General features: G+C 34.8%; 1 long non-coding RNA gene across 1 annotated transcript; it reads right to left on the reverse strand.

The window, feature by feature from the left end:
- Positions 1 to 4,312: 4,312 nt before the first annotated feature.
- Positions 4,313 to 11,134, reverse strand: LOC135217011 (uncharacterized). The gene is made up of 3 exons (XR_010314999.1): positions 10,758 to 11,134; positions 8,651 to 8,809; positions 4,313 to 6,392 (listed from the first exon to the last, which is right to left on the reverse strand). It is a non-coding gene; the product is annotated as an uncharacterized LOC135217011 (long non-coding RNA).
- Between the last annotated feature and the right edge of the window lie 1,366 nt (positions 11,135 to 12,500).

Genomic DNA, 12,500 nt, shown 5'->3' on the forward strand with positions numbered 1-12,500 from the left:
GGTATATAAAATTTTAAGTTACTTCATAAGCCTGCATAAATGCATGGAAGGGATACATTAAGGTTTTACCCAAGCCTAGTTGACCTTTCAATTGTAGTTTCGTTAATAAGCCTTGTCCTTAAAAGCTTATATTTCCTTATTTTAAAGGTGGTGGTTAATGTAAAGTTTATTTGGTATTTTGATTTGTTGGTTAAAAATATTTATGGTGGGTTTGGAAGACAGAGAAAGAATGTAACCTGTACTCGTAATGTCCTTGGTTAAACTTTCTACAGAAGTATTTCTATCGGTGCCAGTTAAGCTTTGTATAAGCATGAAATTCAATACGTTTTCGTAGCATGATTAAGCTGAAGAAAGTAAGTGTCTAGACCCTCAAAGACCTTATTCAACTAATGGGTCGAGTTTGTTCAAACTTTGGAATCTCTAGAAGTCTTGACAACTTGAGTCTCCTTTGAGACGGTTAATTTACATACTAAGTATAAGTAATGAATGTTTTGAATGAATGACGTAATAGTTGAGCATCCATTAGGAATTTGTTTAAGATAGCTAACGTTGCTTTCTTTACCTGATTCGGTTTTGTTGTTGCTCATCGTTGAAGATAAAGCCAGCCTTGTGCTGGCACGGGCTCTTGCTTCTGGAGCAGCCCGTAGCTTGTTTGCAGTCTTTTTATAGTCTCTCTCTCTCTCTCTCTCTCTCTCTTCTCTCTCTGACACTTAAGGGTGTTTTGAATCTAAACTTTAAATAATTATTCCTTTTTTGGATTGATTTGATTGCTTAGTTGACTTTTAAAAACTGGTTGAATCTAAGCTCTGCATCATGTCGTCTTTAGCAGTTTAATTCTGATAAACTTGGTTCCTTTAGAACTGATTGGAGGCAAATTTTCCATTTGCATTTTTACCAAGTTTCAAGTTGCTCTTTCTTCCATTAATTTAGTTTATGTATATCCCAGTTTACTTCTTGTTTTGCAAGTTAATAGTAATTTATGTTCACTTTAGAGGTGACCTTGACAATTATTGAGAACAGAATCTTAAGTATTGTCTTATATAATATGTGGTCTTTAACATGAAAGTAGTTTGGATGTAAGGCGAAGAAGTTATTTCAGTTTCCTCTGCCGCGAAAACTTGACAGTTTGATCTCTTACTTGTATGAAATAAAATTGTAAGTCACTAGTTTCATAGTATGTCTATGGACAATATGAGTAAACAAGAAAAAAGAACAGTGCTATAATCCTTATGGTGTTCCTAATGAAAGAGGAAATTAGTACATTTTGATATCTACACCTAGTAATTTCTTTTGTTAAATTATGTATATATAGAATTTGAGTCAGTTGGTGTGTAGGCCCAAAGTCATAAAACAGCTAAGCAAGAGAAAAAATTTAATATAGTTTTGAAACTCTTTAAAATAGAAAGCTTTCCATAGCAATGATAAAAACGTAACATTGCATTAGTGGAAATAAAACGTAACAAAACGAATTGATAGGTTATGGAATATAGTTTTATGAAGTATTAGCTAAAAATCTGAACACGTTAAATTGGTTTGGATATCAACCATTTTTCAAACTTCCTTTCTCATTTTCTTTCTGGCGAAGCTAATCATACACACAACAGCCATTTCTCTCTCGTAATTTAAAACTTTAAAAACATACAGGTTTCTATAAAATAAAATTCTTTCTCTACCTATTAATCCGAATCTACGAAGACACACTTTAAGATCTTCAGTCAAAATAAGATGGTAGATGTATTTTCGAAGCAAGATACGAAGCCAGTTTTATAAAAGAAGTAATATGATTATCTTCGCTTTAGAATGAAACTTTCACGTGATGTGTCAAATCTAGTCTCGAGTCTTTGGTCGTCTTTACAAAGTAATTTTCAAGTAAAATCTTCGAACACGTTCAGGGGGTAATTTTTTTTTTTATTTTGTGAAAGTCAAATTGAAACAGTTAAGCAATTAACCAGTAAGTCTCGTATTCTGTGTATTGGCGAAACCATTCCCAAATTATGGGTTTAGTTATTTGTCTTAATTTTTTTTTTCATATTGGCTTGATGCCCATAATCTTTGAAAATGAAATAAACGAACAATTCATTCTTTTCCTCATTTGCACTATTATGAATACCTTTCATTTAGCAAATGATTAATAGTTAGAATATAATTGAGATTCTTAAAAAAAAAGTTTAATTTCTTTTGTGCAAAAGTTATAATCTTAAGTAAATTGTTCCTTAGCCTCGATCAACAGTGCTCCTTAACGCTAAAAATTTTACCCAGTTCCAGTGCTTGGCGTTAAGCCTAAAATTCACATTCCATTTCATTCCAGATAGTTTTCATAACATTTTTGTTTGATTGCTACTCTCTCTCTCTCTCTCTCTCTCTCTCTGGGGCAACCCGAACAAGATGTAAGGTCTGTAAGGTCTCTCTCTCTCTCTCGTACAAACTTGGAGAGTAGAGAAAGTACACCACACCATTTCTAGTCACATTTTGGAGTACTAGTTATTGATATGTAAAATCTCGAAATAGTGTTCGGGTTTTTTATATTTTGATTCGCTGTCTCATATATTGCCTTAAAATCAATGTCATGGTAGTAATTATAATAATGACCGATTTTTTTATATAACAAAAATCTTGGGAGAGATTAGGCCTAGAACTGAGGCGGACTTGGACATACTTATGTACATTCATCACTTTTTTTTGTTTTAGGGGCTATAAAGAAAATAAAGAAAATGTATGCGGAATAACAATGTTAGAAATAAGGAAAATATGCCATTATACATTATCTCTTTAAGCTATCAATCAGCTGCTAGGGCCTGGAGACATGTCAATAGCACGGCAAAGTATGACATCATTATATTCTTAGGTATTGCAGAATATAATGCAACTAAGAGAAATGATACATACGTAGATTCTGTAGAATATAATCCAACTTGGAGAATATCTCTGGTAACGGTATCTGAGAGGAGGCCAATGGTCCGTGTGCAGTAGAAGGTGACAACTCGTCCGATTTGATTATCTCGTTGGCGGGAGAAGCAGAGATAATGAGAACATTCGCTGTGCATCTCTCCCTCTTTGCCCGACTCAATCACTTACAATAGAAAAAGTGAATTCGCGAGGGTCTGGCGTTTGCGATGCTTGTCTGCCTTTTGAGGTTGGCGCGACTGGCCCAGTGCAACCAATAGTACCATATCTGTTGCAGATATTTTGGATGGCTTGTAAATCAATCCATTTGGAAATAAAATTAGTTTAAGTGAATTTCTTTGTTTTTCTGGATGACCCTCTAAATTCTAGAAAAGAATGAAAATAACTTTCAATAAGAACTTATAGATAGATAGTTTACCTTCTGTGTAGCTTACCTGATTAGTCATAATAATTTTGCTAAATTTTCTTGCGATGACTTGTTAAGGCTTATAAACAGGTCTAATTATGTAAAGTTTAGATTTCTCAAAGTTTTGCTAAATATTCTATCTGGATAAGACAAGATAGGAGTATAAGTACATGATAAACTGTTGTATTTAATTACCTAGCATGGCTTTTGCAAGATTAAGACCATATTTCGCTATTACCTTGCTCAAACATTTAGCTGTCCTGAGAGCATGCTATTAGCATATGCTAGAAACTAGCAATATCAAAGTCAGTTATTATAAGTAATCGAATATCGCTTAACTTTCAATAAAATTACGGAATCGTCAAAGTTAGAATGGTCATGAAATAACTAGAAATCTCAAGTTTTTCTCAACCAAAGGCTTTTTAACTTCGAAATGACAATCGGTTAATGTCAATCAAAACAATCGGTTAAGGTCAAGTATTAATTAAGAAGCCCAAATTGCACGGGCATAAACTCAAGTGTCAGTGTTCTGCTTAAAGTTGATAAATTTTCATGTACTCTGGTCAAGGACAAAAGATACAAAATTCGAGCTATTGCGACTGCTGGCAACTCATTTGGTTTGACCAGTAACTAAGGTGTTTTTAAGCTCTAGGTATAACCTTCGTTGATTACCACAAAGAAAGAAAACGGACTAAGTCTTCAGTTCTGTCAGGACAGATCCCAAATATTTAAAGAGGGGAACACAGGGACGAGAAGGGTTTCTTCTTTCCTTGAACAATTAGGTATGTAGCTTGAACCGCCTCTTCATGACAGTGAGTGGACCATATTCTGAAATGGATGGTGGCCAACCGGTCTGGTGGTCTTAAGCTGTGAGCACTCTCCCGTCACCTGGAGTGATTCCATGGGAAAAAAATAATTATGAAATTTTTATTTACCATAAAAATGGGTAACCTTCCCTAGCATTTTATAGGTATCTAAAATTTAAATAAAAGGACGTCCGGATATAATGATTTGTTTTATTTTCTCAAGATTTACATGTCTCGTAAAGTTTTCCCAGAAGTCCCCTTACAACATGTGTACGCAATGGGTCCTGGGTATATGCAACACAATTTTGCCTCCATCTAGACATGCCGGAAGCAATAATAACCTTCAGATCAATTCACATAAACTACCAATAATGACGAACTAACACACTAGTAGAATGAAAAGATTGGCCACCAGCATAATGTGGTAATTTAACAAAAGTTCTAAAGAAGTTGACATTGGTGATAAACTATTCACACATTACAAACATATGCAGTCCACACCTCCATACATTCTATAAAAATTACTGTCTGTATCATATGAAAAAAAGTACATTATCAGAACATAGCTTCATTCTGAAACTTGGTTTTTCACTTTACCTTATACTTCCTGCATTAAAAACTTGTATTCATATACATAAGCAAATTTAATAGAAACACCTCTCTCTCGACACCAAAGTATTCAAGAGCCCAGAATGTCAGCGAGATGTAAAAGTTTAGGTGAAGTGGAAAGGCGAAGAATAATTAGGGAATTGAAGACAATTCAACAGCGATTACATTTAATGAATAATAGAGTTATGGCTACTCACGGACCGTGTGGCTACTGTACCAAAGGGAAATCAAGGCAATTATCTCTCTACTCTTATTGTTTTGTGGTAATTTGCATGAATACCATTACAACTGTCAACCCGTGTTGGGATATTCAACTAGTTCAACATATTTATCATGCACTGAGAACTTCTGTTTATAAATAGAGTATTGTATTTACATTAAAATCTTGAATGGCATCTATATGAAATGCTGAGTTTATGTTTAATGTCTTGAATGGCGTCTAATAGTTGATATACTTTACGATCATGTCTTGAATAACTTATCAAACTACTAGGCTTGACGTTAATTTGACGTTGTCTTGAATAGCGTTTATAGGCCAACTATTATATGTTCATGCCTTGAACGGCGTTTATATAGCTATAGTACTTGGTGTTCGTATCTTGAATGGCATCTACATAAAATTATTGTACTTCACATTAGTTTCTTGAATAGTTTATAGGAAATTACTGTACAATATGTTTGTCTTGAATGGCGCTTTTACATAAAAAGTTACTGTACTTTATGTTCATGTCTTATATGGAGTCTAAAAAATTTGTTTTTGCCTTTTCGTTCATGTTTTAAATGAAAGCTACATAAAATTATTCTACTTTACATTCGTTTTTTGAATGGCATCTATAGACAATTAATGTATTTTATGTTCATGTCTTGAATAGCATATATAAAAAAAAAATACAGTATACGTTCATGTTTGGAATGTTTATATTAAAACATTGTACTTTATATTTATGCTTTAATGGAACTGATATGGGGTTTTGTACTTTGCATTCATATTCTGAATAGCATTTACATGAAATTACTGTATGTTCATGTCTTTAATGGCGTTCATATAGTAATTGTACTTTACGTTCCTGTGTTCAATGTTGTCTAAATGAAATTATTGTACTTTATGTTTATTTCTTGAATGATGTTAATATAAAATGCGACTGTATTATCCTACGCTTAAACGTAATAACTTGAATGATATCTAAAAAAATGTACTCATCTATATGAATACAAACTACATATTGATGCAGAAGTGATAAAGTACTAAGGAAAAGGGTTTCACAATGAAATAGTTATGATATACACTTCTTTTCCTGTGATACAAACCTCGACTTTGAGGAATATGAAGATGCGAGCTAAAAATATGATAATAACAAGTGAACGACCAATCAACAACGACAATTTCCTATTTGGAATCTTGGTAAACTCTCACTTCACAGAGGCGAGTCTTCTTTCATTCTACTGGTTGAATTATATTGGCATTTTTTGGTGGTCCATTTTCTTCTTTGTTAAACTAAGGATGAATGACGAGCTGCAAAGCGTTTGTAACTTCATTTCTCCATCATAGGGCTGAAAAGTTTTGCAGCTCCAGACCTTCACCAGAAATCAGAAAACGTTTGAAGTTTCAGCGGACTGACAACGTTGAGGGGAATCTCCACCGTCAGTAACTGGCCATTATTCGCCTTCTGGAAAAGGAAATGAAGAATAGGTACACAAAATGAAACTTAAAAAAAATAAAAATAAAAAAAATTAGCCTGTCTTTGACGTATTAAATAACTGAAAGACAAAAGCAATGAGTGATAAAACGTTAGTAAAGGGGACCTAGAAATGAATAACGACAACGGCAATATACCAGTAGCCTAACATTATCCCGTAATGAATACTTGATATTCCGTTAATTTAAATAAAGCAAATACCTTTGCCCTATTATCTGCACAATAAAATACTTTGTTAATTTTGATTCTTAACAGCACAGACAGCTGTGAAATAAAAAAGAAAAATTCTTGATAAATTTTGAGCTGTATTATTAAGTGTCTCTTGTAAGCTTATAAGAGTTGTATATTTTACAAGCAAGCAATATGACTAGACAATTACCACACGTACAGTATCGCGAATAGAATAGATGGAAAGAATTTCAATATTCTGGGCAAAACTGTTACGATATAATCATTTACAAATGGAGAGAGAGAGAGAGAGAGAGAGAGAGAGAGAGAGAGAGAGAGAGAGAGAGAGAGAGAGAGAGCAGAAAATGAAACTAATCGAAACGAGATAGCCATTATAGAAATATTAAATATACAATAAAACTAGAAATGCTAAGGAATGGCTGCTATGCCTTTTCTTTCTAGACACAAATATATCATAACTAACCCCTCAGACAAATCCGTCTGGTCTTAATGCAAATACATCTCACCTAAATTTTCTTTACAGCTATAAAATGCACAAACTCCTATTCAAATGTCATTTTCCTATGCATTTAGAATTTCCTTTCATAAAATTATTTTTTTTAACAAATTCAATTCGGCTGTTTCCTGATCATCAATAGAACCCAATTGTGATTTCAGGTAAAGAATTATAAGAAAATACAACAAACACAAAGATTTTTATATAAAAATGAGTCATACGAGTATGGCACAGCCTGTCATGAAGAGGACTACACCTGGCAAGGTAAGCTCGACCAAGGGTTTATTACCTCTGGGACAATAAAACAAAAAATCTCCAGCTAATTTGATCTTGAAAAAATGCAGAGGTCTGAGTAATGAGTAACAGTTTCCATCTGCTTTCTGGCTTCACTAGCCCAAAACAATAGGCTGCTAGGGGAAGCTTCAAGTCGAAGAGAACTCCAATTACAAAAAAAAAAAAAGCGGCATTCAGACTCATACACATTCCCAGATCACTGTCCTCAGAAGTGTCAGGTATGATAGTTCTAATGTCAATTAAAATTCCAACAGGAGCAACTTTGAGTTACTTTTCACTTGAACTGCCTCATTGCTACCTGAAAGGCATGTCCCTTTGCAGTCTACAATCTACAAACTCAACCAGAACACTTAGAACTGATAAAGACCAGGAAGTGTTTATTGCTGACGTGATACCGGTATGGTAAATGCTACAGTATAAAATTTTTGAAGTACAAAAAAATAGGCTATGCATAATTCAAGCAGTCTATCAATCTGCTCTTCGTGAACAGTAAGATATACAATGACTTTTAAAAATTCATGGCCTTTTAACATCATCTTTTTCAACAACTTAACTTCAGGTGAGGTACCCATTGTTTTGTGATGTCAAAATAAATTTTTAACCACAGAATTCTTGACCATGCTATATCCTCTGGCCTTTCAGATGTCTACATATCTGGATCAGAGATAACGTCACATATATGACAAAAATGAATGACTCATTTCACTCAAAGAGAACTTAATGGTAAGCTGAAGCTTATGCTACACTCTATTGGTAATGTTTGATACAAAGACTGACCTTGACTATTGATGAAGTGATTCTGTTGCTCCACAAAATTTGGCTTAGCACTTTTTTCTATAAAATTTCTAAGCTGCATGTGAATGATAATGAGGTTATGCTTTTCTAGTAACGTTCATGCAGGGCTAAGTTCATGAAGGGCACCATTTAATAAATCAATGGTACCTACTATTCTCACAATGTCACTGAGGTCTCTATGGCAGTCCTGGTTCCTGTTTGGTGACCAGTGTGGGCAATGAAATTCCACAGTTTTCTACTGCAATGAAATTCTAAAGCTTTCTGCTGCAGCTAATACTAGATTACCATTTGCATTTGTTGAGGGTATCATCTCTGCAGATACGTAGAATGTTTTGTGTTAAAAGTTTCCCACTTAAAGGAAGTTTATTTGAAAGCCGATAGATCAACTCCACCACAATTTCAAAAGAAACTTTAACATTAGGTGTAAGATATATGAAGAATCATGAATACTCACCATGAAAAACTGTTCTAGTAGCCTTTGCTTGTCAAGTGTCTCCAGATTTATAAGAATTTAAGGTATTTCATACTCCACGGTTTCCTGCTTCTCAAACTTGCCAAATAGGCAGCTCTCTTATTCTCATGGACAATGGGTATTGACATCTAGCTGAGTTTCCTGTTAAGTAAACAGTCAAATGAGAAATGTAGGTAAGCATCTTAATTTCATCATATTTATCTCACAGTCACTGAATATTCTATTGTGCAACTGCAAAATGTATATTTTTAAAACCATATAAACAAGGGTTTCATGGGAAAGCTTCGCCTGATCCTTCACATTAAAGACAGTGGTACACCTAAATCGCGACCATCTAAAATTTGCTACCACATCAATTTCTATCAGATTTAGGAGGCACATGTAATACTAACTCTGAGACTCTTGGCACGAAAGATCAAAGTTAAGCGAATGCACCTACAAGATATTATAATACAGCGAAATGCTTGCCAGCATAAACCATTCCTGGAGTTAGGTGTACCATATACTGTTCAACTACAATGTAATATGTCCTGCAGTGCTTACCACTTTGCAGGTTACTAAAACCACAAAACAAAAGGTTATGTTTTCTTCCTCCAGGCTTAACCTTTGACAAAGTTGTTCTAGGTTTCTAAAATCACAGTGACGATAAGACAAAAATAACCAAAGTTTATAAGTAGACCATTACAACTATTCCTGTACATTCATTTATCTGTGACTGCTGTGTTTTTATGCTTACATCATTTTCATGCATATATTGCATCCTTATGTTTTCAAATGTCGCTATTAGAAGTCGGTTAGAACCTGAAAATATCCGTAAAGTTTTAAAATTTCAGAATGATACACTTCTGTTTGCCGTGTGTACTATATATGCCTTTAGAGTTTAGAATAACCCTGATCTTAAAGGATTCACACAAACTTTCAACTATGGACTTAAAAGACTAACAAAACTCCAATACTTCATGGAGCAAATACCATTAATATTGAATAGAACTGAATATAGAATTTCTTGGTTATGTACATGGACATGTACATAACCTAGTTAAGCCTGCAATACACATGAAACACTTAACTGAAAACACATCATTTTAGCATCCTACTTATTACTGCTTTTCAGTAGATACTTAGCTGTGGAGATAATTAAGGAAGAAAATTACAAGTGGACATGGCCGTTTAAGGTTATATTACATTTAAAAAAGTTAGGTCAGGATGTATCCTATTGTGCAATGTTAAAGGGGGTGTGCTTGCCAGGTAAAGATATGACACTAGGTTATATATGCTCAGGATATATTCCATTTGTGCACAGTTTGGGGGCCAAAGCTTGCCACCTGCAGCAACACAGCCCACCTCCCCCCTCTTTTCACCCCTCCATACATTGGGGCAGCATCATATGGTAGATTAAACCCTCATAACAGCATCATACAGTGTTGGGGTAACATGTGACAAACTTTTGGGGCATGTTTAATGGTCAAGTTTTGATTGTAAGGGCATTAAAATTTTCATTCAAAGCAGAGTAAATGTTATTCAAAATCAAGAAATACAAACTTAACACTAAAACTTGGCATAAGAAAGAACTGCTCAGACAAGAAACATAAGTTACTGTGACCATAACGTGGCAGAATTTGAACTGTTCTCTGGGATAGCCTCTGGTGGTCTAATGGGCGAATAAATATTACTTTGAATTCTTGTTCAGTAAGTAAAATAACGTAGGAAAACGTCAACTGCCATAGTCTACTTTACCGCAGAATGAGGGCTTAGAATTACCATGGATTTATTTAACCTAGGCCATGGCCCCAAATTGTAATACCTAGGTTAGTATTGGTAGGCTAGCGGGAACACAAGCTCCTTTCTAACAAAAATCCATTGAGTTATTATTACACTAATGTTTTACCAATTGCAGGTTCTTTGCTACATTCCCATACGGTAATGTTACGGGCTGCTCGGTGAGCTTAATAAAAAACAACAACAAACATACAGTAATTCAACAATTCAGTGAGCGACATAAACTTTTCAGACTTACACAGGCCTAGGCTAATGTAATATGAATCTATACCCCAGTAATAACTTATTTCCGTATATTCACAAAACTTACTTATGTACCATTAAAAACACAGGCCACAAAATTTTTCATGAAGTTCCCACAAAATCTTCGAAGATCTTTGACAACTCTACGGTGAACTTTCAGGATGGACTTGGGAACTTGAAAATATTCCTCTGCCTGAATGCTGACAAATGACTCACGGTCACCTTCCGCAACTATAACAATTTCTAGAGTTGCCAACGCGCATCGATTGAATGTCGCCAAACTTATGTCAAAAGTCGGTAAAAGTCGCTATATATTTTGAATAATTCACGAAAATTGTCGCTAACCTTTAGATGAATACTGAATGCTTTTAAAACTAATAAAACTGTCGTGAATTTCGAACTGATCATTCGAAATCCCCACAATTTAACTTCACAAGTGTTGCGTTAAATTGGGGCAAGACTGAGGGATCTTGCGGGCGATACATTGAACAGAAAGCTGTCCAATACACGACAGTTTATGACGCAATTCCTAAAGGCATGGCGGGGAAGGAGCGCGTCGTATAGAAAAGAAGACGTTATGAATTTTCATTAATAAATATAATTTGCTAATCACTAGTACGAGATAAATTATCTATGTATAGATTTGGAGCCAAGGACTCCATAGCCATTAAAGAATTTGCAGATTACGGCCTTCAGCTAGAACTTTAAGTCAATTCCTTGATCTTTAATGATAACGTAAATGTCATATTTCACATTCAGGAGTAATATAGATTTAGTGGTATCCGTAATGTCGAAATAAACGATGATTCCCGCCTGAATTACAAGGAGTGTACTTCACGCGGGAAAGCATAAGTTTCTTTTAAAGAAGGGCGAAGCGAAGCTTCATTCCTGCCCAGAACCCTGATCCGAGTAAGTACCGTAAAATTTGTGTGTCTCTCAATTCTCCGACTCCCAGCCATCGCCATGCTAGGTCGAATTCCGTCGTAACAGTAAGTTAACTTTATTCACGTATATATGTGCCATCCCTGCGATGAGGGACTCGATTTATGCAGCAAATGAAAGCTGCCAGTGCAAGGATGTTATTTGTTTGTGATATTGAGTCTATGGGTCTCGTATTGTGCAGATTTTTCGTCCAGTTATGGACTTGATGTTTTGCCAGCACGTGACATCAAAGACCCTATGTGCTACCACATAAGAAAGCCAGAAAGTTTTCAGTTTATTTGAATTAACTAAGTGAGAGCAGTACGAAACTGCGTGTACTGTGGAATTCTGCTAGGAACTTTAGTTTCGGTGTACTGTTAATGTATTTAAATGTTTATTTTTTCGTAATAAAATTGTTATGTTGACCAAATTTTATTGGATCTCACCCTAAGAGTTTTAGAGTGCGCGCCTCCTCAAGGCCTTGTCATCTGCCCAGAACATCCGGGCATGAATCATATAATAAAAGTCGAGAAAATTCCCGACAAAAACCATAATTACTTTTTATTTGTAATGATTGTAATGTAAAAAGGGCTTGGCACTTATTTAAGAACAATATTTCAGATTCCCAGTCCATCTCATCCTTAGGTTACTGTGAATGCGCTAATTTTCGGATCCTCAAATATACTATTATGCCCTTTATTTGATTTCTGGTATAATTCTTGGTGGTTATTAAACACCAAGAAAAGATGTCGTCACAGTGCTAAACTAATTTCATACAACACTGGGCTAATTTCCATAAATCTAGATCTGTGAGCTTCGGCTGAGGGTGAATATCTTACATTTTTCTGTCTGTGAACAACAAAACTTGATACTTGTTTTAGCTGTCAAC

Source organism: Macrobrachium nipponense, chromosome 7, assembly GCF_015104395.2.
Source record: "Macrobrachium nipponense isolate FS-2020 chromosome 7, ASM1510439v2, whole genome shotgun sequence".
NCBI lineage: Eukaryota > Metazoa > Arthropoda > Malacostraca > Decapoda > Palaemonidae > Macrobrachium > Macrobrachium nipponense.